At 40.8% G+C, this 25,289-nt stretch overlaps 1 long non-coding RNA gene across 1 annotated transcript in view; it reads left to right on the top strand.

Moving 5' to 3' along the window:
- Nucleotides 1-203: 203 nt before the first annotated feature.
- Nucleotides 204-25,289, top strand: part of LOC148429444 (uncharacterized) — a 111,773-nt gene continuing 86,687 nt past the window's right edge. Inside the window, exons 1-4 of the long non-coding RNA XR_015866849.1 lie at nt 204-285; nt 17,991-18,353; nt 19,146-19,208; nt 21,670-21,786. This is a non-coding gene — a long non-coding RNA (uncharacterized LOC148429444). The remainder of the gene's footprint in view (nt 286-17,990; nt 18,354-19,145; nt 19,209-21,669; nt 21,787-25,289) is intronic.

Here is a 25,289-nt window from a genome sequence, read left to right as displayed (position 1 = left end):
TCCAACCACAGAAATATTTTTTAAGTATTTTTTTTTTAAACGTTATAATTCATGTGTGCTATTTCATGCTAGGTATGGCATTGTTGAGTTTACAAACTCGCATATTAGTTTATGTTGTCAACATCCGTTGTCAGCTTTATTTCGGAGATGCAGTCAGCAAGTTGTTGTGTATAAAAGCCGCATATAGGCCTTGCTCATTCAGATGAACATGCCGCAGCCAACCTACCTCCAGCTGGACATGGTGTTTGTCTTGTGTTACATCTTACTCCTTCGAAAGCAATGGTTGTAAGTCTGTTTTTTTAAGTGTTGAACATCGTTTTTGCAACCTGCTGTTGACCCTTCCTAGATCCGAACACCTTTTATTTGCTTCATACTCCTGCCAACGATCTAGTTAGCATATGAAAGGATGGCGACCATGCTTGTTTAGCATCTCAATAGCTAATGTTAGCATCGATGCACGTTCCTTCCACACAGTTTATTTGTGGTTCAATGAGTTTGTTTAGCAATGGTTAATGCTTATTTCGTTTTTACTTTTTTTTTTTTTACTCAGTATGTTCATGAAGTTCAGTCCACGAAATTGTAATAAAAGAGCAAGATGCTCAGCTTCCAGGTGGCAAAAATGTGTTTTGTGGATCACACAGCCACGCATGCCTCGTTAGGATAAGTGGTCAAGATGATCGAGTGATAGTTTGTGGCCACCCGGCATTGAATGACATCATGAAGGGGGCATGTCAGCCACACGGTGATAAGTGAAGCTTCAGTAATAAGGACTTTTCTCTTTCTAATTAGAAATATCAACACCATAAAGCTTATTATTCGTAAGAAATTAAATTAGAAATGTGCCAAATGTGATTTAAATTCCTATATTTAACTGTAGAAAGTGGAAACATGACCATGATCCTTTCAATGTGTTTGAATTGAATTTGTAGGTATTCCCAAATATTTCATTATAAACAAGAGTTATGAGTGTTGCACTTGCACTTCTTTCTTTGAACTTCAAATAACTCGATGATATCAAGACATCAGAGCAGACTATTGTGGGATTCCAGAGATCATATAAAGCTGAACAGAGATTGTCATCCCAGAATCATGGTACTCAAAATACTGTTGCTTTCTATTTGAAAGGAACCTCATTGGCAAGAATGCATGCATATTGTTACATAAATGCCAGAGAGGGTCCAAGTGGGGACACTTAAAGTTGAAAGTGTGTCTGTTTTATTGCCTGGATCCATAGCTGCCTCGAGGTATGAGTAAATCTCTTTAAAGTGTTAACACTCAAGTAGTATTATTTAACCTTCCGTAACCGTTTCCCTTTGCTTGTGCTCATGCTGGCTCTAACCGTTTTCCTTCTGTGTTTACCAAGAACCTCTCTGTACAAAAATGTTTTTCTTTGTCTCAACATTCAAAGGACAGAGGACACAATTATTTTTAAAAGAATCTGTATTTGGAAAAATAAACAGAGGAATGGAGAGGAGGAAGAATGAATCAGGCGGAGCAAAAATAAAAACAGAAAAGAAGTACTTCCGTACTTCTCCAGCTGTTTTCCCATGGAAAAAGCGCCGGTTATCCGACACAGCTTGTTACAATCGAGTGAATGAGCCTGGTGGGATCTGGAATTGACAACTTGTGTCTGCTTAGTTACACTACTTAATGACGCTAATTATCTTCCTTCTTGCTGTGAACAGTCAATAAACAATTAGTGTGGCATATGGACCCTCTAAACTGTATGTTTTCTATCTTGAAGACAATACGCTGTCCTTCTTTGGCAGTGCAAGACTGTCATTAGGACTGATAAAAGTACACTGTAATCAATGGCTTATCCTCAGACACTCGAACACTATCTTTCCCTTGGAGCTCTTGTTTTTACTGACAAATGGACGGTAAGTACATCCCACAATCTCTTGGATGGTCACATTAACAACAAAAGGAGACAAGCAATGTTGTTGAAGGCAACTTTACAGCTGTTTGTTTTGCTGTTGGTTCTCTCATCCACAGTCGTTTCACTGTTCTGGGTGCCCATGGACCTTTTCCTATTCAAAAGGTCTTTCCTCAGCACCAATATATAAGCAGCTATCTAGTGGGATTCGTGGCTCACCACTACCTTATTGAATATGGATAGATATCAGGTGAACTACACCTGAACCTTGCCTGTGATGTCTTTATAGAGAGGCATTTCTGACTTTCTTTTGCTTTTCAGCCACCATCAAAAGTTCAGGAGGCGGCAGTGTTTTGTATTCAAGGAGAGGAGAACCTTTGAAACCTTTGGGATGAAAGAGCTGCGTAGTGTCAGCTTGGAAGCTAAAGGCGATGGTGGGAGGAGGGCTAAGAGGTTGCAGCAAAGGGGAAGAAAAGGGCACACTTTGTAGTTCCATTTCACAAGGCTAATCTGAAATAAGCACTCCCAAAGGAGCAGATTATAAAGATGATATTTATAAATATTTAATATAAATATTTCATTTCAAAAATTCAAATAGGCATGCAGAAAAAGATCACTACTGCTATAATCAATGTACAGTAGTGATTCGTTCATTTGAGTTGGGAACAGGTCTTGTGAACAAAAAAATGTGACGCTAGGTCGCTTTCCAGTTATCATTTCACCCCAAACAGAAATTCATAAAAATATGGTTGAATGAAAACAAATCAATACTAAAACAAATAAATCAAAAGTAATTAAGATTTTTTGCAATAAAAACAAACTAAACTAAAACAGACACCATCTTAAAAAAAACCATTATGAACTGCACATGCAGGATTTAACCACTGAAGTATCTCGAGAATTGTGACTGTTTTGTGTTTGACTTATTGTATGCATAACACTGTTGATTATGAAAGAGAGAAAAAAAAATGTGCCATTTGCTGGCAAGGTGGTCATTTAATGTTTTACATTACGCTTTTAGTGATGTCTAATTTAAGTTAGCATCTTGGTGAAAATGCGAGGCATCAACCAAAATTGCGCTTTAAAGTGTCTGTAAGGTGAAATCTAAGTTTAACACATTTGAAGATAATTGCTGAAAAGACTGGAGAATATGTAATATTAAATTGTGCTAATATAATTGTTCAGTTTTGTTTTGTTTTTGTATTAATTACTATGATTTTTTTGGGGGGGTGCTAAAATGGGGCCTAGCATACCTTGATATATCATATAATTAAAATGAGATGTCAGTCAAGGGACAAAGCCATTTTGAAGCCTCGTTACGTGTACTTAATTTAAATCATTAAAACTTGGCGTTGTTATAGTATTATTCTGTAGTGTGTGAAAATTACAAAACATTGCCCTCTACAGGTCTTTAAAAACTCTTGTCATAATCGACACCTACTATTAGAATCATAAACCAGTAGGTACATAACTCTCTGCGTTTTCGAAAATACCCTTTAAAGTTAAGGTCCTTTCCAATAAGAACGACATCAGCCAAAAGTCGTAGCTGTTTGTATGTAATTAAGCTAACTTCACACTTCACTCATAAGGGCAAGACTGGCAGCTCAGGGGATTAGCTTACTGCTGTTTGAGAGTTAGCGAAGGGGTGTGCTTGTGAGAGAGTCCATTGTCCTGCCATGTCACTGATCTAGAGGTTTATACCCACTGAAGGCCAACACTATCCTCCTTCTTGCTCCACTTGAGCAGGCCACAGAAATGGCTGCATTGTGTGATATGAGGTGGAGAACCGTCCAATGCCCCACCCACCCACTTAGGTTTTGGAGTGTGTTGTGAGCGGTGCTCATCACAACATCGGGTGTGCACATGCACACACTCATGCACCTCCAGCTGTGAGAGCCATTGATGCCTTCTTAACAGCCTGATTGTTCCCATTAGGAAAGGGAGGAGTGGGGAGGAGAGAGGAGGCAGGTCACTAACCACCCCTAGGCTTTGACTGAGGTCTAGCAGGTGTAAACATCCAGCACTTAGTGAGTGGGCTAGGGCAGTAGTTTTCAACCTTTTTTCAGTTATGTACCCCCTGTGAAATATCTTTTCAACCAAGCACCCCTTAACCAGTGCAAAGCATTTTTGGTTTGTTAAAAGTATAAATAAAACATGCTATCAGTGTCTGATTCATTAAACTTTAGACCCTTTCAAACTTCATTTGTGTTGGTCCACTAAAAATAATCAACCTAAAGCAGGGGTCACCAACTCCGGTCCTCGAGGGCACCTATCCAGCATTTTTTCAGTGTAACCCTCCTCCACTGCACCTGATTCATAGGATGTGCTCATCAAGAAGCTCTGCAGGAGCACCAAAATGATCATGATAATTTGCATCAGGTGCAGTGGAGGAGGGTTACACTGAAAAAATGCTGGATAGGTGCCCTCGAGGACCGGAGTTGGTGACCCCTGACCTAAAGTGTCCTCTTTTGGATCATAAAAGAAATCTGCTATAAAACAAAAAAAAAAAAACTTATTAATACATGTTTTTCTGCAAAAAAAATAAAGTGTCAGACCTGTTCTCGGCAAAAAACTAAAATAAAAAAAAAATGGGCTGGGGAGCAGGATGGGCAAGGGGAATCACAAAGTCACTCACATTAGGGTTGGTGTATCAGATACATAAGAAAAAAAAACACTTCTGAGTTGAGTTAAATTTTAGCTATAAAGTAGTGTTACACAAAAGATTGGTTGTTGAATCATATTCCAGTTTTTGCTTTCTGCATTGAACAAAATATCCTTTAACTTTAAGGATATTTCCAATGAGAACAACATCAGCCCAAACTTATAGTTATTTGTATGTGATTGAGCTACCTCCAAACTTCACTTATAAGGGCAAGACTGACAGCTCAGAGGATTAGCTTACTGCTGTTTGAGAATTAGCAAAGGGGTGTGCTTGTGAGAGAATCTATTGTCTTGCCAAGTTACCAATGATCTCAAACATTTTGGAGTCAGGGACCCCTTTTAGGAAGCAGATTTTCCAAGGACCTCCATTGCAAATGTTTGAAGAAACAAAACAAAAAAATCATGTAAGTGCTCGTTTTATTCAGCAACATATTCAAGTTGACAAGTATATTAGTTACTTTTCAGCTATACTGAAGTTTAGAAAATAAAAATTACAAATTGCACACCTTATTTCAATATCCCCCCTCAAAAGTTTGCTGCCAAATATTTAGTGTAAAAACAGCATTATGAAATAAAATGCCGCTTTAGATTTGCTATCTTAGCAAGTAATTGTAGACACAAAACACTTTTAATACATTTCAAAATTATTACATTTCTGCTCCCAACTGAAGCCACACCATCCCTCCCCATCATAAAATGCAGTAATCAGTAGCGGCCAGACGTGTCACCAAAAAAACAAGAGGCTGAGCCAAACAAGGCAGAAATCTGTAACTGTTTAAAAATAAACCAAATCAAAACACCCAAATTATTTCACTGACCCCCTGCAGACAGGCCACAGACCCCAGAACCGCTGATTTAACAGTTTAAACATCCAGTTCTTTATGAGTGGGCTAGGGAACACAATGAGGAAGGGGAATCTCATAGACACTCACATTGGAATTGCTGTATCAGATACATACAAAAAAATAGGAAAACAAAAACACATCTCAGTCTAGGCAGATTTTATTTAGACAGTATAGTTACAAAAAAGATCATACATATAGACTACCTCAGTCAAATAATGCAAGTTAGACGTAAAAGACAGTTAAACATGGATTTAAAAATGTGGTCTGCTTTCACTTGCTCGAAGCTGATAATTCCCCCAATAAGTCTAACAGAGTCTTGATGTTACAGAGCAACTACTCAACATCAAGTGGGGGATAGGGAATAAATATATCGAATTTTCTTGCCTTGGCGTCCCACTACTGTGATTTCTGGACCCATTCAACTGATGGAAATGAAGCCCTCAATGATTCATCTCCACTTAGCTATGAGTATCCCTGCCAGTTTGGAACGCGATAGCGCACAGAAGCTTAGCCTGTCCCTGAATGGAGTTCCATGTGAGAAGTTAGCATACGTTTGAGATGCTTCCGATGCTTATAATGCAAACTGTTGGTAACGCTGTTGGGATTATAGAGTGGGAGGAGGCAAATATATCGACCAGCATGGTGTTTATCCGCCAGCTCCACACCCTCCAAACAGAACCCCATTACTCAGGCTAGTTTGGAGAAGCTTAACACCTGTTTTTTTTTTTTCCCCCCAGTTCATATAAACTCATTCTCTCCCTCCTTCTCACTTACTTTTTGTCTTCCAATGCAAAGAGGATGAAGCTGACGGAATGAGAAGAGCTCCATTATTGCTGTATTTTCTTTCCAGTGAAACGTTATTTACTAGAAAGATATCATCCTAGCTTTTAATCCTCTTAGCGGTGGATTGCGGTTGTACTTACAGCGGCATGCACCTGCTAAACTGCCTTCTCTTAAAGCTGAATAAACACAGCCGCAGGAGCCGTTGCCATCCCCGGCTGAACCCATCAGCTTTTTTATATGAGCGAGGGGAGAGGGAAAGAGCTCGCAAGAAGTTTAGAGGACAACGTCTTGATCGGGCTGAGGTTCGAGGTCCCACTTGCTCCCCGCTTGGTCATGTTTAGACCGCAACCAAAAAACTTTGCTCCTTGGTTGTCTCCTTGAAGAGTGTACTCAAGACCACCAGGAAGGAAGCTTGTATATGTTTATGCAAGGTCTGAGAACATTCCTCACTGCTTTATGTTTCGGGATGTGGCCTGGTTCCAGTTGTCTGGAACAGAATCATTCAACTCATCACAGTGTTGCTTTTGCCTCAATTATCTTCACCAAAAATATTAAAAAGTATTGTTTAAAGATGCGTTCATCGTTACTGCATGCGATTTGGTCAAGTATATGCCTGCAATTTTAGTTCATTTTCGTTGTTGTGCTATCCTATTTCCACATTTCCACACAAAAAAGGTCGCCCCAGTGTCAATTTACATTGCCTCTGACAGTCTAAACAGAGTTTGTCAACAACACCAAAAGATTTTTGAATGAGCTTTGCAGTCGTTCGAGTTGTTTATTTTTATGTGTATCATGATGACTTTGTCTCACTGAGGCTGCATAGAAACTTTGTGAATTGGGCCACTTTTCATCATGATTCCAAATTGGCTGACTCACTTTTGAATAAAGGCTGATTTTAAGTGGGTTTCAGCGCTGTGTTGTGAACAACTAGAAATGAGGAATGATGGCCAGCTTCTGATTGATTATACGAATGACAGATGCATTTTTGGTATGGCAAGAATTTGGTCCGCCAAGACAATGATCTGGAACAGTTGCAGCAGGATTATAATCGGATTTCCAAAAACCTAACCCAAACACTCGGTCATTTTCCCCTCACTGCACCTTAGCAGTGGATAACCAACCAGCTGGACTGGGGTCATAAAAGGTGTTGTTGTGGTATATACAATATGTCCCTGTGTCTTTTTGTTATAGATTTCAACATTGTCATGTGGAACCAAATTGGTTTTGCACATTACTCAGTGTGCGGTGAGCCCATCTTACAAGTGAAGATTTATTTTATGAACAACTTAGAAATGTATTTAAAAAATAAAAAAACTTACAAGTTTGTAATAAAATAATGACAGACTTTTTAATCATATAGGCAATTTCAATTTTGTGGCTTCGATTTTTCAGTTACCTACATATTACCTTTTACCTGCTTTGCAATTGTTAGAAATAGGAATGGCTATAAAATCTTGTGTTCAAAACGTTTTTTTTTGTTTTGTTTTTTTTCAATAAATTAGATTTATTGCGTTACCCTGGCTTCTCAGAGCCACAGTATAACCATTGTGGTAAACCAAACACAGACTCCACGGCTAATCCTGAATGATATGGAAAAAATCTGCACTCACGATATAGGCTAGTTTATATCTCAGCAATGATATACCATAATATATTTTCACTTTTCTTTAATCACTGTTTAAAAAAAATACTGCATATATATGACGCATTCCTTGAGAATAGTAATGTGCAAAATCAGGACTGCATTGTGAAAATAAATCACATTAGTAATACATTAAACATACTACATCCTGAATTGCTCATCGTCAACTTAATTATACTGTACTTTTTTCTTAAAGGGTCACTCCTCTGCTGACACAAACAGAGCTGTGTTACAATCATTTCCCCGTTTAGCTCTGTGTGTAGCATTAGTTTATGTAATTTCTCTCCAGTCAGGCACTTATTAAATTGTCTGCTCTTTTGCTGTTCAAATTTGGATATGCCCTGCAATAATGCAGTTCCAGCGAGACATCTGTGAACTCTACTAAATCACCAAAGGACAAATTAATTTCGGTCTTTGACAATAACGTGCGGTTAGCTTAGCAATTAGCATGGCTTCTCCTTCTTTTCCTTTTAAATTACTCCTCGTAATCCTTTCATACAAATGATTCTTGTCAGAAGTGTAGCTTATTCTCTGCAAAGGAGGTTTTGATTACTGATTTTGCAGAGGAACCACAACATGTTTAACAGGCCTTTTTGGCCTGTGGGACTCCAGAGGCAGCTGACGGGTACCGACTGGCCAAGCGGTGCCCGCTGAAGCCGCGCACCTAGGCAAAAGCTCGGGTGTGGGAGGAGTTCGGTGAGGCTATGAACATTAACTTCCAGGCGGCTTCAAGGAAATTCTGGTCCTCCATCCAGCGTCTCAGGAGGGGAAACCAATGCACCATTGACTGTGTACAGTGGAGATTGGGCTCCGCTGACCTCAACTCGGGGCAGCGTGAACTGACGCCGTGAACTGGTGGGCAGAATACTTTGAAGACCTCCTCAATTCCACCGACACCTCTTCTTCTGAGGAACCTCTGAAGTGGGCTCTCCTAGCTCTGAGGCTAAAGATATGAGGCGGTCAAAAAACTCCACGGTGGCAAGGCCCCGGGGGTGAATAAGAGCCGCCCGGAGTTCCTACATGCTCTGGATGTTGTAGGGCTGTCCTGACTGACACGCCCGTGCAACATCACGTGGACATCGGGGACAGCACCTCTGGGTTGGCAGACTGGGGTTTCGGTCCCCCTTTTCAAGGAGGAGGACCAGAGGGTGTGTTCCAACAATAGAGGGATCACATTTCTCAGCCTTCCCGGTAAAGTCTATTCAGGGGTGCAGGAACGGAAGGTCTGTCAGGTCAAACCTTGGATTCAGGAGGAGCAGTGTGGTTTTCGTCCTAGCTGTGGAACATTGGACCTTGAGCTGATCCACCGTTCCATGGCAGGATCTTCGAGAATGCATGGGAGTTCGCCCATCCAGTTTACATGTATTTTGTGGACTTGGAGAAGGCACTCGACCATGTCTCTCGGGGAGTTACCAAATCCCTTGATAAGGGCTGTTCGGTCCCTGTACCATCAATGACCGATTTTGGTCTGCATCTCCGGCAGTAAGTCGAGGCTGACCTTTGTCACCGATTTTGTTCATTGACTTTATGGACAGAATCAGCCGAAGCGTTGAGGGGGTCCAGTTGTGGAGTCTCAGCATTACATCTCTGTTATTTGTGGATGATGTGGTGCTGTTGGCTTGTTCAGTCTGTGACATCCAAGTCTCGCTGGAGTGGTGAGTCGATAGATAGATAGGTAGAGAGGTAGGTAGGTAGGTAGGTAGGTAGGTAGGTAGGTAGGTAGGCAGGTAGGGTAGGTAGGTAGGTAGGTAGGCAGGTAGGGTAGGTAGGTAGGTAGGTAGGTAGGTAGGTAAGTAGATAGATAGATCGATTGCCCAGTACTTTATCCAGTTTTAATTTTAGTCATGTGTAGTTGTGCACTGGATTTTACATAAAGTCTTGCTTCATCTTCAGACTTTTTCCTGTCATTACACTACTTGGCAAGAAAAGACCACCCTCTGTAACGTTTCCCACTGTCCTGGTTCATTTTTATTCTTTACCATTCTCTGCAGGGTTTTCATTAGTTTCCTCTGCCAGGAAGTTGTTTGCTTTCTCTCTTTGTCTGTGAATTGCTGGCATTGGAATGAATGTGTTTATAGATGTGACCCTTGCTGCTTGAAGTCTTAAAGCAGTTCTCCTGTCATGAGCCAAAAACTCTGGCAAGGTCAGCTCATTTCTGTTTACTTTTCAAGCACTATTTACCCTCTGGGGCTTTTAGAAGCACTTCTGCAAAACATCACTTCGACAACGAGAGGGGGAGAGCGAGGTGAATGGGTGGCTACACACAGAAGCGATTCAATGGAAAAAAAACACTGGGGACTGTGATAGGATTGTGGATGCAACACTGTCAAAGTATAATAAGGCAAATGTGTTATGATGTTGAAATCTCTTTAAAGCCTGCACGATCGAACACTTTGTCAGGTCACAGCTGCAATATAATGAATGTGTTTAGACTGCACACTGGAGCTAATTTTTCGCCTGCTAAAATATTAGTATGCTAAAAAGTCTTTAATACAAAGGCGATAATAACATTTTGCATGATAGACCCTAAGGCCATTGCCTGAATGCAACGGCATGGTGCTGGGATTAACCCATCAATAATCACTATCTGGCGTGCCACGCATTTGCCCCTGCAGAGCTAATGATTTATCTCCCCTATATGGGACTGATCACTATCAGATTGATGAATGCACTAACCAATCATGTTGCAGCAAACCATCGGCATGTACATACACCAATAAGCCGTGATGAACAGCCCGTGTTGTTGCTTATTTATGCTGGCCGCACTAGAGACTGTGAGCAATCCCTGAGGTTTCTTCCCATGATGTGGTCATGTGCTTAACTGTGCCTATGTAAAATATTTGGACTTGTTGCTAAAGGTGTGTATTGTGTGAAACGATTTGACCAATTCCCGCAGAGAGCCAAGAAAAGTCATTTCTTGTTAACCTCTCATTATTGTTCAGCTTTCTGGAACAAGTTGTTGGATCTGGATACGTCATGGCGTGAAATTCCACTACAAACATCCTTTCTCCGGTCAGCGCTGAGAGAGGCTGAAAAAGTGGAAGTGATTATGTGAGCATGTGCTTGGAAATGTGTGCGGATGCAAACATTAATGGAGAACTTGTGTTGCTCCATGGAAGATGTACTGCATATGCCCTTGAATGATTGATGTAGATTTTGTCCTTGTTGCTTGTTGTTGTTACGCAGCCCCGGTCGCTGTGTGTTCGATGCTGATGTCCTTGTATAGTAAAGCTCGGGTTTATTTTCTCTGGGCTGACAAAGACACCTCCTCTTGAACTTTTATAGCTCCTCTTAGTGATGTGTATCTGAGAGCGTTGACCTCGGTCAGCAGGCTTTACAGGCTTCCGCCTGCATCTCATCCTCAATGTTGGTTTTTCCTTCACTTTGCTCTCTCTCATTAATGCGTCCAGTGACAGTCCCACATTTTTTACTCATTGATATTGTTATTAGTGAATTATGTTTCGTATTATTAACAAAATAATTGCAGCTGTGATATGTGTTCGTGGGTGACAGTATGTATTGGTGCATATGTACATTGATTATGAATTAGAATTTGAAATAAATATTTATCCAAATATGTGCTTCAATTAACATGGTTTGCATTTTGTATAATCTGGATCGCCGCAAGATGAATGCATTGCTTGGTATCATTATCGTTTCTTCCTTGGCGAAACACTTAACTGACCTTCACCACTGAGCTGGTCAAAGGCAGTACTCACTGATTTCTTTAAGAGACGCAAAGAGATCTTTGAGAATAGCTGGCCACTCACTGACTTGTTCATGAACAAGAAATGACAGACGTTAAAAACTTGACTCACTGATTAAAACACCCATACGATAGGATAGCAATGCATCTAGTAAAGTCCCTTCCTTGTCTGATGCTGGTTGCCGATCGATCATAACTGAGAATGGGATGATTCACGCAGAGATTCACACAATTACTTCGATCAGGCAATAGATTCTTTTTTTTAATGAATCACTCTTGACCAATCAGATATTCACAGAGTTAGATGTTACCTGGAGGGGTTTTTTATATTATTTTTCTATTATTATTATTAAAAAAAAATTATGCTTTTCTATTGAAACTGTCTGGTTACAGAAGCATCAAGTGTTCAACACAGACTGAGAATGCATGATTGGAAATAAGAGCATCAACAACATATTTTCAAATTTTTCGTTTTTTTTTTTTTTTTTTACCCTGACACACTCAGATTGTTAGAATACTGTCCCAACACAACAGAAACTCACATGATTATGTTTACTAGTAGAGCCCCTGGTGACAAGTAATCTAGCAGTTCAAATTCAAAATTAATATTGTTATACTTTTCTTCTGTCTTCCTTTCTTTGCCTGGAGATTCCATACTTGGTTGGTGAAAAAACTGCAACTATGCCTGACTAGAGAGAACAAAGTACTATTGGCATATCGTCCAAAATTTGTGGTACTTTCAAAATTATATAAAATTTGCAGGAGCGTTAAAGCGGAATGAAAAAAAAAATGGAATTAGATATGTTTGTAATTGTAGTGGTACATTGCTTGTAAATATGTTTTGACTTTTTCAGTTCATTTCATATGTTTACAATATATTATTTAAATGAAAAAGCAAAAATGTGATTTGATTTGTGAAGAGCAAGAGGCCAATCCTCAGTTTCCCTAGGTTACTATTCAGTCGCGGTTAACTCGTTGTGTAAAGCCCAATAAAGATTAAGTGCACCGCATAAAATCTAATAAATGCCAAAACCAGTAAAAAGGGCTAGAAAGAGCTTAGGAGCATTAGACTCCCACAAACTCAAGCAATTGGGTGCACCTTTGTATAATGATACCTTATACTCCCAAGTACGCATGTCTCTCTACTCTTTTACACTTGGTCCTATATTAAAAAATAATATTATATAGAGAAGTCCTCTTCTACAAACTGTTGACCAGTCACTGGGGGCTGAAAGCATGTGAGCCTAAATTAAAGAGACAGTTATTTGCCCCTCAAGGCCCTGAAGGAAGAAATCTGTAAAACTATTTCCTGCTGTGTCACATTTCTTGGTAGGGGATGTATTCCCATGCATTACAGCCTTGTCAAAGCATGAACTCATGAGGTCAGTCCACAATTTTTGTGGAATCAATGGCAAAAATCCAAAGACTAACCAAAGTTGAATGTCGTTGTTTCATTAGGTTGTATATAGGTTGGGTCAGAAGTAAAATTTCACTAAGCGCTAATTCCTTCTGTATAAATTGTACAAGACGCCAAACCGCATTCCAACTGGACATGTTTTTTGAGATATAAGCAGAAAACTTGCACGATGTTCATGGGGTGCAAATGAGAATAATTAATGATAGTTGTTTTGTCGATCCACCCGTCCATGCGTTATCCTCCGCTCATCCCGGGTTGGACCGAGGGGTAGCACTCTTAGCAGGGAAGCCCAGACTTCTTTCTCCCTGGCCACATTGTCCAACTGCTCCAGAGGGAGCCCTAGGCGTTTCAAGTCCAACCAAGCGACATAGTCTCCAGCGTATCCTGGGTTGTCCCAAGGGCTTCCTACCGGCGGCACATGCCCAGAACACCTCAGCAGGGAGGCATCCAGGAAGCGTCCTAACCAAATGGACAAACCACCTCAGCTGGCTCCTTTCAACGTAGAGGATCAACTGCTCGACACTGAGTCCCCCCCGATTGAACGAGCTTCTCACTCTAACTCTAAAGGAGGGCGGATGCCACCAAGGAAATTTCGACCACCTCTGTGACTTCAGACTCAGAGATGGGAGAGCCCCCCTCTGAGTTTCCAGACTGTGCTTCCTCAAGAGGACCCATGCTTAGTCTGGTCCCCCATCTAGGACCTGTTTGCCAGAGGTGACCTACCAGGGGCTTAAAGCCCCAAACAACTTAGTTCCTCGGATCATTGGGACGTGCAAACCCCTCTACCACGTTTAGGTGATGGCTGAGGGGAGTTGTTTTGTATACTGTATGACTTTCATAGACAATGTTTTAAGTTTAAGTTTTATACATTGCATCGGCTAATTGTGCTGCAATTCTCTACAGAACAATTTGGCTTAAACAAAATTGCATCAGTTCGTTTTTATAAATTTTAGTTTTCTGGATAGATGCTGCTTGTATATTTGTATATTCACTCTCTAGAGTATTGTACATTTTGACAGACTCAGAGGGGCAGTTTATGGAGCCGTACAGCAACATTCTTCCATGTGTTCCTCAGCTCATTAACGCCTACACCTTGACTCCACATATGGAAAATCTGGCAAACTATAGTGTAGTCATTTCAGGGGGAGATTATTCTCTGGCTAAATGCTATGTGTGATTGCATAGGCACAGGTGTCACCACTCGCCGTCTGTTTTTGTGACTCATTATCGCATATAACCGTGGTTTGTATTGTTTCTATAGTGTTACAGTGTCCTCCGTAGACTGTTATGTTCAAACTAATGCGTAAAAACACAGTTACGTGGCAGCAGTATGTGCTATAATGCTAACTGTGAGGCCATTGTGTCTGAGAACGGTTTTATTCTTTGAGATTAGTCAACTACTGGGGCTCCTCACTGAAGTTGCTTAATGTTGTAATTGACTTCCCCCATCCATTTTCTGTCTTTTTGCCTTTCTTTCTCATCTACTCCCGCACCCACCCATGCCTTCATCCCCCCACCTCGATCCATCACGACCTGGTTCTTGATCCCTACACTGGGAACAGATACCTCTGGTAGGATTAATAATTCTGCTTCTTTGATGTCAGAACATGTTTTACAAAGACAGGGTTAGGGTGAGGGGGTTATGGGTAGAGAAGACAGATAAAGAAAAAAGAAGTGGGAGAGATGAAGATGTGCTGAATCTTCAACCAGCCAGATGTATAATTTCAAAGTGTGTGTCTGGCAGTGACATTATCAAAACAGTTTTAATAATGACAAAAAAATGGTACTTTTCACTCAAATATATATCATGATGTACAAAAATATTTTAAGGATTTTATAACTTTGAGGTAATGTAAATCATTTTGGCTTGAACAGTGTTCTTTGGTGAAGTGCATTACAAGCACAGTACGTTAGAAAAAGGCTTTTTCATCCTATGTTTTTTCAATTGGCTTTGTTTCACCGCAAATGAGTGCATTGCCTTCTTTTTGTCTTAAGATAATTAAATAAAAACCCTATCAATCAAAGTCATTCACTCATTCATTTGGTTTAGCATGTCACACATGTTTAACCGCTGGAGAAGTGTGTCATCAATGCTGTTCTCTAACAAGGTGGCACGGACCAGACTGCTGTTCTACATTGGTTCCTCAACTTAGGCTTTTGCCTCCATCATTAAGCCAGTCACTCAACTTGCAGATGACCCCGGACAGCCTCTCAGCTTACTTGGCCTGCAGGCTGAGAGGTGTTGCTGAGAGTCCTGCCATCAGAGGGTAACTTGGCAAGCGATGGAGCAATATTGAGTGGAAGAAAATTTGTAAGAATGTTTCTACGGTTGGAGGTAAGGAGAAAAAGCCAAAGGTGAGCAGGCGGTGGGCGAGAGCCGCGTTAATCTATGGCTGACGAGGGCACCAAGAGCTTCTGTACAGTAATTACATTAGAGTCAAATAGATCCCTATATCACAAAGCAACACATTTCTGCCCTGCAGGAGAATCCCTGTCTAATTGTAATCCACCAAGACGAGGTGAGCGCAATAAGTGCCTACCTTTTTAATGTGAAGAGGTTAAAGAGAATGCTTTTGTGTGCATGTTAAGCACGCGTGCTTGTGTTTTATGACTTTGACTGTACGCCTAATGGTTGCGAAATAAGCACCTCTGAGGAAAATGTATGATGATTGTTTTCACGAGAATGGATGTATTCCGATAGTGTGTGCTGCCTTACGGAATGTATTTACATGTGTTATGCCACTTGACTGCAGCGGATGCTGGCAGGCTTGCTTTGAGCATTGCTTAAGGGATAGGTAGATGGTTGGATGAAGATATCCTATAAGAGAAATGGATGGAAGGAATGAGAAGGGAATGGGGGAGATGGGGGTATACTTGGTGAGCAGAGCCAGGCGCAGCCGGAGGGGAGGAGAGGTTGATCTGTTTAGTGTCCATCTCCTGCCAGCTTTCACTGGTCATTAAAAGTAAGCTGTTATCAGACCGTGCAGGGAGGACTACCCAAACAGGCAGCACAGTGCTGCGTCTTCAGGTAACAGCACCTTATCTTTCTGCTGATTGCCTTCACGCTCCCAATCCGTCTGACGTTGGCGTCTCAATCAGTCTTAAAATAATCTGCCTCCTCGCGGAGCAGCAGCGCAAGAAGGTCTGTCTCCGTACCTCCATCTCTCCCTTTTCTCTTGCTCCGGCTCCCCACCTCTCCCTCCCCGCGTTGATGCTGAATATTAATGCGGCAAAGTGTTTGGTCTTGCGCACTTTACTGGAAATAAACAAACAAGTCTCTAAATCTGTCAGGGAATGCTATGCTCTCTCCCCGAGAATGCGTATGAGGTGTAGTCCAATCATGCAGATGTGAACTTTTGGCTCCTGGCTTAAAGAGCCATCAGAGAACATAACAATGGAGAACAGAACCTCAATAGAACTCTGCTGAGACAGGACAAATTCATTTTTGGGTCCGCATCTTGGAACAATTCAATTTGGGGGTCAACATGTATGTTCTTTAAAATGCATCCTTTACCCTAAGGTACACACTTTTTAAAATCCAATGTATTTATTTAAATTAAATTTGAAAGTTGTTTTCAAATAATTTTTGAATACAAATTCCAAAACTGATCTTCATCACGTAGAGTTTTTTGAGCTATCGGATTGCCATTTGGATCAAATGATACAAATGAAATGGAATTTACTGTGGTATACAAAGGTTACAAGGCCGACAACAAAGCCAGCACTCATCCTCGATTCCTACTTTGCTTGGCTCTGTTTTACAGGCCTCTTGGGAGATGCACACATCTCTCAATGCACTGTCACAATTTTGAATGCGCAAATTACCGTAATTGCAACTCAGCAATCATCATCAGCTGTTCTTACTGTTGTCTTCAGATAAAAAGTGAAATTTTGGGAGGAACAAAACTGGAATCATCCTGCCAATATTAGTCTTATTTAGCATATAGATATAATTAAATGTGTTTTTTTTTCATATTGTGAAAACATATTTGATCTTTAATTTATTAGTAGATAATTATCCACTGATACAATAATGAGCATATTTATATATATATATATATATATATATATTTTTTTTTTTTTTTTTCCCAGTATTGTAATGAAATGGACGATTCATGAACTTGCCACTTGATCGTGACCTTGACTAAATATTACATTTGATTTGGGGCAAAATTGAGCAGAGTGCCACACCACTCACTTATCAAAAGGCCCTGTAACAATGTTTATGTATATACAGTACATATTTCAAAATATGTAATATTTTGAAATATTTTGAAATAAAATATTATTATTAGATATAATAATACTGCATTACATGTAGATGATGTTTTCCCCAAAAGAGTGAGGGGAGTGTGGTGAAGCAAACACTCACTGGGGGTCAGAAATCAGAGTTGTTAAGTGGAGGTAAACGAAAGTGTTGAGACTCAAGTTCCACTGCCGAAAGCACTGCTGACATGCTAACACCCAACCTCCCACCTAACCTACTGCCCGGGACCACTAACGCTGTCATCACCACGCCACTTTTTGTGCCTCAGATGGGATAGGCACAGAGGTAGAGTGAGGCAGCACAGCCCTTGACCCAAAATAGGAAGGGAACGCAAGGTAAAGAAATGAAATTAGATTTGTCTATGGAGCTTTTTGTACAACCATCAGGATATACTTGTCGACTGTAGCCAAATACAAATAAGGAAAATGTGGGCAGTTTCTTTATATAGCAGTGGCTTTCTAGTGCATGTTATTGTAAACCTTTTAAAATAAAATAATGCTACTGTCGATTGTGGACACAAGCACTTAAATAAGTCAAATACTGTAATAAGATGTAAAAAATAGTCAACACCATTTTTTTTTGAAGGGGGGGGGGGAGGGTTGTACTGTAAGGACAAGTAGTACAGGTATGTGTTGAAGGTGATACTTCTTCAATGTTATAAAAGTGTCACAGTCTGCCAAGCCGGTCACTTTATTATCTCTCTCATCTCACCTGTTACCTGCCAATCGGCACTAAATACCAACAGCTGGTTCTAATTACCTGCTCCATATAAAACCCGGTCTCTCTCTCCCAGACATCGCCTGATTGTCTTGATGCACTACGCCGAGCTTTCCAGCACTCTACCCTGCCTGCTTAGTCATGTCCTGACCCAACCTGTCTCTGACCACCCACCAGCCTCTCGACCACGCTTGCCTACCTGTGTACTGACCCATTCTGTATTCGCCAGCCTGCCGAACCCTATTACCTGCTCATGTACGGACCCAGCCTGTCTCAGACCATAAGCTAGCCTCTCGATCACTTCTGCCTGCCTTTGTACTGATCCAGCCTGTACCCGACCACTCGCCAGTGTGAAGTCAACTCTTGATCGCCCGTGCATCGACCTCGCATGGCCCTGACTGCCCATCACATCAGCACACCTCCTTCAGACTTTGACCTAGTAAGTATTTGATAATAAATAGACTGTAACCCAACGTACACGTGAAAAAGAAAACCTTATTAGTTATTGTAGTATATGTATGTATGTATAGTATATGTAGAACATTGCGTACGCATTACTTTATTTCGGCTGGCAGATAGCAACGACTGGTTCATTGTATCTTCCATCATTACTTTCATCTGCATCTTCATGTGGTCCTCAATTTTACTGTCACTGTTTGATTTTTTTTTTTTTTTTTTTTTGCCTTCCAAAACCGTCTCACAGAACTTCAAAAAGTGGATATGATGTTTTATTACTGCAGTTTAGCTTGTTCCCGGTTTCCTTTTCCCCTCTTTGCTCTAATTTGTGGTGTTATGTTACCTTTTTGCCAAGTGCTGTTATGTCAAGAAGTGGGAGTGAGATGTGTCAAAGGAATGTGCTTCAGTGGTATGCTACTACGGCAAGACACTTGATAATCCGTTAATCCTTTCAGTGTTTTTTTTTTCTTTTTGGCAAGCATAAGCCAAAAGCCAAGAAATCACATTTTCTAAATGTGAATGTTTTTGCGTTGAGGTGACATTTACATGAATGTTTTCGATGTTTTTCTGACTCAACAAGCATTTTAGTACAACTCAGATTTGCTTCATAAACAGTGTTTGCTCAAAGAACATTTCTTTATTATTTGTGTTGCATGTATTTAATGGGTTCTACATTTTAAAATATAAATTCTGTAATACCTACAAAATGTGTCATTAAAGTTAATTTGTTATCATTATCACAACATCCACTCATTCAATGCCTCTTTTGTTTCAGGGTAGTGGCAAGCTGAAGCCTATTCAAGCTGACGTCAGGTGAATGGCAAAATAAAATCTCGGGGTACGTTCGAAACACAACCAAGTCCTGTACACTTTCACACAATCCCTCCGTGTGAAATGACCACAGTTCTGTCTAGTGAACCACTACATATATATATATATATATATATATATATATATATATATATATATATATATATATATATATATATATACACACATACATGCTGAAACTATTTTGTCTCACATACTGTACTGTGACTTTCCTTTAATTTGTGTGAATGTTGGTCAGTATGCATTAATGAGAAGGTACAGTATATGCGGTTGCATCTCCAGTAGATGGTGTAATAGTGACTACACACTGGATATTGACTGTTCTATCTCACTGAGAGTCAGACAAATGAGCATCACTACTGCACTTCTGATGTCATATGGGATTTTATACTGTAGGTGACAACCGAGTAATAACTCCTATATCTCTCCGACGTGAGTTTTTTTTTCTTTTCTTGGCGCTTGCTTGTTTGCGCCTTTCCACCGCTTTCCACAATGCATCCTTCTATCCCACTACGATCAGTCTCGCTCAGTCCGCCTCTCCAGGCCCGCTCTCAGGCTCCCATTCTTTGTCTCTGCCCTCATCCCTGTGATGTGTGATATGTATCATTGCTTAAGACGACTCCAGGCCGGCATGTTGACATTCCCCCGTGCCTCTTCATCTCTCCCTGCAGAGCTGAGCGCTGTTGAGTTGTGTTGATTAATGATATTGATTGTTTCACACACTGGTTGACTTTCAGTGATGGAGGGCCAGAGAGCAAGAGACAGAAACAGGAGCACAAGTGCGAGATAAATTGTAACAAAAAAAATAATAACTCACACTCGTTACAGCATTCCCAGCACATACATACACACATACTGTGTCTGTTTCCATGGTAACCATAGCATAGTGAAAGTGACTGAGTATGCATGCATACAGACAGACAGGCACTTTCCATCGCAGGTGACGAAGGGGCATGTGGACTCAGTTATCTATCGCTGCCCAGTTCTTTTATACATATATGCGGTGCACAACGAGGGACAGTGCGGGCATGTCAGCGTGTGCATCAATGGCATGAAAAACAGGATGTCAATATCCTCTCAGGATGGCCTCCCTGGCGCCTGATAAGTTGTGTCAATAGCAATGAGGAAGTGTCAATACCTTTTTAAAGGTTTGAAGATCTCAGTCTTGTTGAATGGCTTCCCAAAGCATTTCAACACAGGCTTAAAAAAAAGAAAACATTTCTTTACATTTAATTCATGTTTTTAATGCAGCTGTTCACACAACTCAGTTTTATCCAATTCCCTAATCCAAAGACCTAATGTAATTGTGTGAAACAACGTACATACTTGTAGCTTGGTGGATATTTTTATATACTATATGTATTTATTTTGAAACACATTGGGGGAAAATATGCAGTAAGAACAAAAAAAATCTTTTTCTAATGATGTGTAGAAGTGTAGATTGGCAGTATAGATGGGAATGCTGTTGATACAGTTGAACTATTGGTTATTAAAACTCAGAGCTCTGTGAAGTAATGATGTCAATATCTTTCTCCGGCATCAGTAAAATAGTCAACAGCCACGGGCCACATTGTTTATGATCTAATGATAGTGCATGCTTTGAGACCCCCCCCCCCCCCCCCCCCCTCTCAGTGGAGCTTCCTCTCTCACAGACTTGACACGACACATGTGGAGAGCCATACCACAACTATGGAAAGGGTTTGTAAGCTCCCATGAAACACATTAAGGTCGTGGTCCGAGCTCCATGTGTGTAGCCAGTCATGAAGGCAGGATGCAGAGTGTGTGAATCGTGGTCTGTCCCACACTTATGCAGTTGTATAAAGGAACAGAGGAGATGTTATAGAATAAGAGAATTCCAGAGATATTTGACTTGTTACATGCGCACACTAAATGGGTTACCAGCTGTTCTTTTACTCCATATTTCTCCGAGAGTGTCTTAAATATGAGTTGGAATAGTCTGTGTGTGTTAAATTTGAAAAAGTTAGACGAGGTCAGCATTAGGGCTATTACTATCGAATATTTGCAAATCAATTATCCCATTAAATAATCATGTAATCATCTCTGTAGCCACCATTTTTTGTTATAATCTACAGATATTGAAGTGAGAGGATATGACTACTTATTACTTATCTTCTATACATATGATTAGCATTTCGTGCTTGACTGCACCCTAGGGAGTAAAATTTGACCACCTTGAACCAAGTCACTATAAAATGTTTGTAGGCTTATACGAACAGATAACGTTTGGGTGGCTCTGATGAGTAGTCATATCACTTGATAATTTGTTGCATCTTGTTTGTACCGTGTAATTATGGGAACACGTGTTGGTATTTGTCCATTTTCTTTTTAAACTGTTGTATGCGTGAACACGTTTAGCATATGCTGCCCTGGCTATGTGCGTTCATGTGCTCTACTGTCTGGCCTTCTCTTGTTCTCCCAGCTGTCCTAACACTAGTCTGTGTTGACAGTAAACACAGCTGCAGGTCACGGAGGCCTCGCTCTGGTCCGACATGGGGATCTGAAGGCCGAAGGGGGAGCGGACCCATGCACATACACAGAGAGGGAATGAATGCTGGAAAATGACGGTAGGACGAAAGGTCAAAACTCTTTGCTCAGGGACCAGAGGACTAAAGTGGAAAAGTTAAAAAAGGATCATCTTCTTTAGTTTAGCACGTGCCCCCTCCCCTCTTGTTGAGATTGACAGAATTGCATAAACATTGAGAAGTTTCCATGGCTGGACATGAAAGCAATACGTTTACTCAATCCACACACTTATTGCCTGTTTAGGCAAGACCATATTCATCAGAAATAATTTATTGTGTTAGTTAAATGTGCAACACTATCCTGGAAACACAAAACACAAGGTGACAGATTTAAACAATATTGCCTTTCTGTTTTCACCTAAACACTTGAAAAACATAGCAGAGGAATTCATGATTGTAGGAACAGAGAAACTGTTGCCTGTTTGCCTTGACGGAACATAATGAACTTACTTTGTCAGCAGTTGTCAAATGGAGTTACGTAAAGGCACTTTAGGGGTACGTGATATTTTAACAGTCAATCTACAGTAATTTAATGCTTTTTGATTACCGACGGGGACAGCACATGTTTATTCTCAAATTAAAAGCCAACTAACCGGAATGTGAAGCAATTTACTGCTTTGCAAAACAATTCATGCCTTTTTTTGAAAGTTTCATACGCATGCACATTGTCACTTGTGACATTTTACAACAAAAGTCCGATATTATATAATCTGTCCTCTGGTTTTCCTGAATATATTATACCTGGAGATACCACTGAAAATGTCGTTTCAAATTGTAGTAAATCTGACACAGCATTCTGGTTCAGTTTTTTTTTTTTTTTTAAATTACCTGGACACCAATAAATGTTGTGAAGTACTGACCAAAAGTATACTGTTCCATTTACTGTGACTAGTAGACATCACGGCCATAAATCAAATTCTCAGTCGTAAATTATGCATATTCCATTACAAGTACAACTTTTGAGTAAGCTCTTGATACAAGAAATGTAATGTGCATTATACTGCTTTGTACTGAATCGTTATGACAGTCATTGTAACATAAAAATGTTATTAATGCAAATAAATAGCAAAACCTCAGCAAAAGTCACTCTTTGAACAGGTCATTCTAATGTAAACACATCCTGTGAGTGCAGACGACACAACCGAGGTAGCCTAAGAACATCAGATAATGTTAACCGAGAGCAGTAAGAAACAGGATAACACATTTAGAGGTCAGGATCAAAACACAGCCATTAATAATAACAGCAGACACAAAGCGACCCATGTGCTCACGTGTCTCATTAAATCTCCATACCATCAGACATTTCAGACTTTTTACTTCATTGTAGATTGGGTGTGTCTTAACGATCGATACGCCGTGATAAATCATCCCTACATAGTTTTATTTAACAGATGACATTAGCATTGCATACAGACACACAAGCATTAGGGGGCCCATGACCTTTGTACGCTTGATTGATAGCTTTTGACCCAGTCTACATGTTGAAACCCTGGCAGTAAGACACATGTTGTTTTGGTAATTTACCTACTGTATGTACGTACATGCAAAGAGATAGTAATTGACATGCATCAGTCATGGCGTAGCCAGTCGTACAAATCAAGTCACACGCACAACTCTCACACTCCTGCAAAAAACCCTCCCCATTTAACGTGTTCCCCTCAAGCCCCAAAGGACAGATCAAGCACAGCTGTGACTTAGCAGGTCACGAGGCTCAGAGGGGTCAGACTGAGCAGCCTCTGAGAGAGCCCAACGCAGGGTCACAGGTCACTCCCAGCAGCCCTGGCGGTGTGAAAGGTCATGGGTCAGAGTCTCACCGCGAAGCGTCGGCAGGGTAGGGTTTCAAAAGGCGGCTGGGGCCAGCGAGAGGCACAGATTTATAGATACTGAGCCGAGACCCGGTCCTGGGCCGAGGTAATTACACAGAATATGAGCATGCCCATTGAGGCTTCGCCGCCATATTTCATTTCCACCCAGAGCCCCTGCAGACTGAAATAATACATGAGATAGCCAGGGAGGGAGACCAAGGGGCAGAGAATGGAAGATCCAGTGATGTGAGTCTGAGAGGAGAACGCCGAATGGAGAGAAGTAGCCACAGCAAATGAGAAGGAGTGTAAGTGTGAGAGGATGCCTGCGTGACTGAGTCACTGACTAGCGGGAAAGTCAAAGGGTCATTCTTGTTACTAAACAAAACTCAATTCTCAGCTACAAGACCTTTGACGTCAAATTCCAGTAAGACAGCGAGAAGGTCATAGGGATCATCCCCGGGGAACACCGGGAGCCGGAATGACACGAAGCACGGACAGCAGGGAGTGACGGCCTCGCGAGACAAGCAGCGCAGGAACAGATGGAGCGAGGGAGGGCAGTGAAAGAAAAGAAGAGCCCAGATATTAGATTAGTTTGGAAAGTGAAGTTGTGATGCGGCAGGCTTGATATCCTGTGCGCAGCAGTTTCCCGTGAGAACCCGATCGGGCCACCGTACGCTCAGTCAGACAGTTCAAACATATTTACCCCGCTTTGGAAGGTACAAATTAAATTAGCTTCTTCCACAAAGAGGGGATGTTTTCCCCTTCTGTTTTGATGTCATGGTAGTGGGCCAGAATAGAGTGGGGGTCGCCCCGCTCTGGCCTGCATGCATTCATCTTAGAGGCCATTCATCTTCCGGTAACTTCCCACCCCCCACTTTTTAGATCTTGCTGTCCTGCATCAGTCTTTCTCTGCTTAGTTACCAATACAGATACACAAACATGTGCACATGTGCTCTGTTCTATTCTCACTTCTTGGTCACCCCGATCTGCAGAGCCGTGCCATACCTGAGATTTTGGTATTGATCAGTACCTAGCTAATACTGGTTCCAGTATCGATGACAAGCATGCCAAGTACTTTTAGGTTCATAAAATACTGGTATTTCAAATCATTTGTCTTATAAGGACAAACTTTTTTGTTGTTGAGTTATTAACCATATCCTAATAACATTAAAGCTTTACAATTAGCATGAACCTAAACTAAACTGAACAAATGAAGCAACAAGGGGGAGTGACATGGCGAATTGAATCAAAGCATGAATACACTCACGTAAACCTGAAACTGGAATTAATAATTTGCCAAAATAAAAAAAATAAATTAAAAAATGCTCCAAATTACTGTTAAACAACACTGAAAATATTAATTATTGTAGCTTATGGCTGGGCGGGCCAGAAAGTGTGTCCCATGCGTTCTTAGCTTGTTTTACATATCGCTTTCAATTAGTTCTTCACATCATGAGCATTACCTGCTCCTCATTTTTCACCCCTTCAAGGTGACATTTCCAATGAAGAGAATTTGTGGAACCATTTCAGGGCCCCATCCCTTTGTTGCTATTCAAATAACACCATAGTGGTTTTCACTGATCATTATTAGAGTAATAGCATCATAAGTGTAATGACCTTAGCCTTGACTGCTGCCAAGCAAAGTGCATCCACACTTCTGTTACACTCACAGTAATGTTGGATCTTAGTCTAACCTTCAAAATTTTCTCTCTGAATCTGTTAGTTTGTATCATATCTGAG

Source organism: Hippichthys cyanospilos, chromosome 1, assembly GCF_059441005.1.
Source record: "Hippichthys cyanospilos isolate Australia breed blue-spotted pipefish chromosome 1, RoL_Hcya_1.0, whole genome shotgun sequence".
Lineage (NCBI taxonomy): Eukaryota > Metazoa > Chordata > Actinopteri > Syngnathiformes > Syngnathidae > Hippichthys > Hippichthys cyanospilos.
This window is presented reverse-complemented; position numbering and strand designations above follow the sequence as displayed.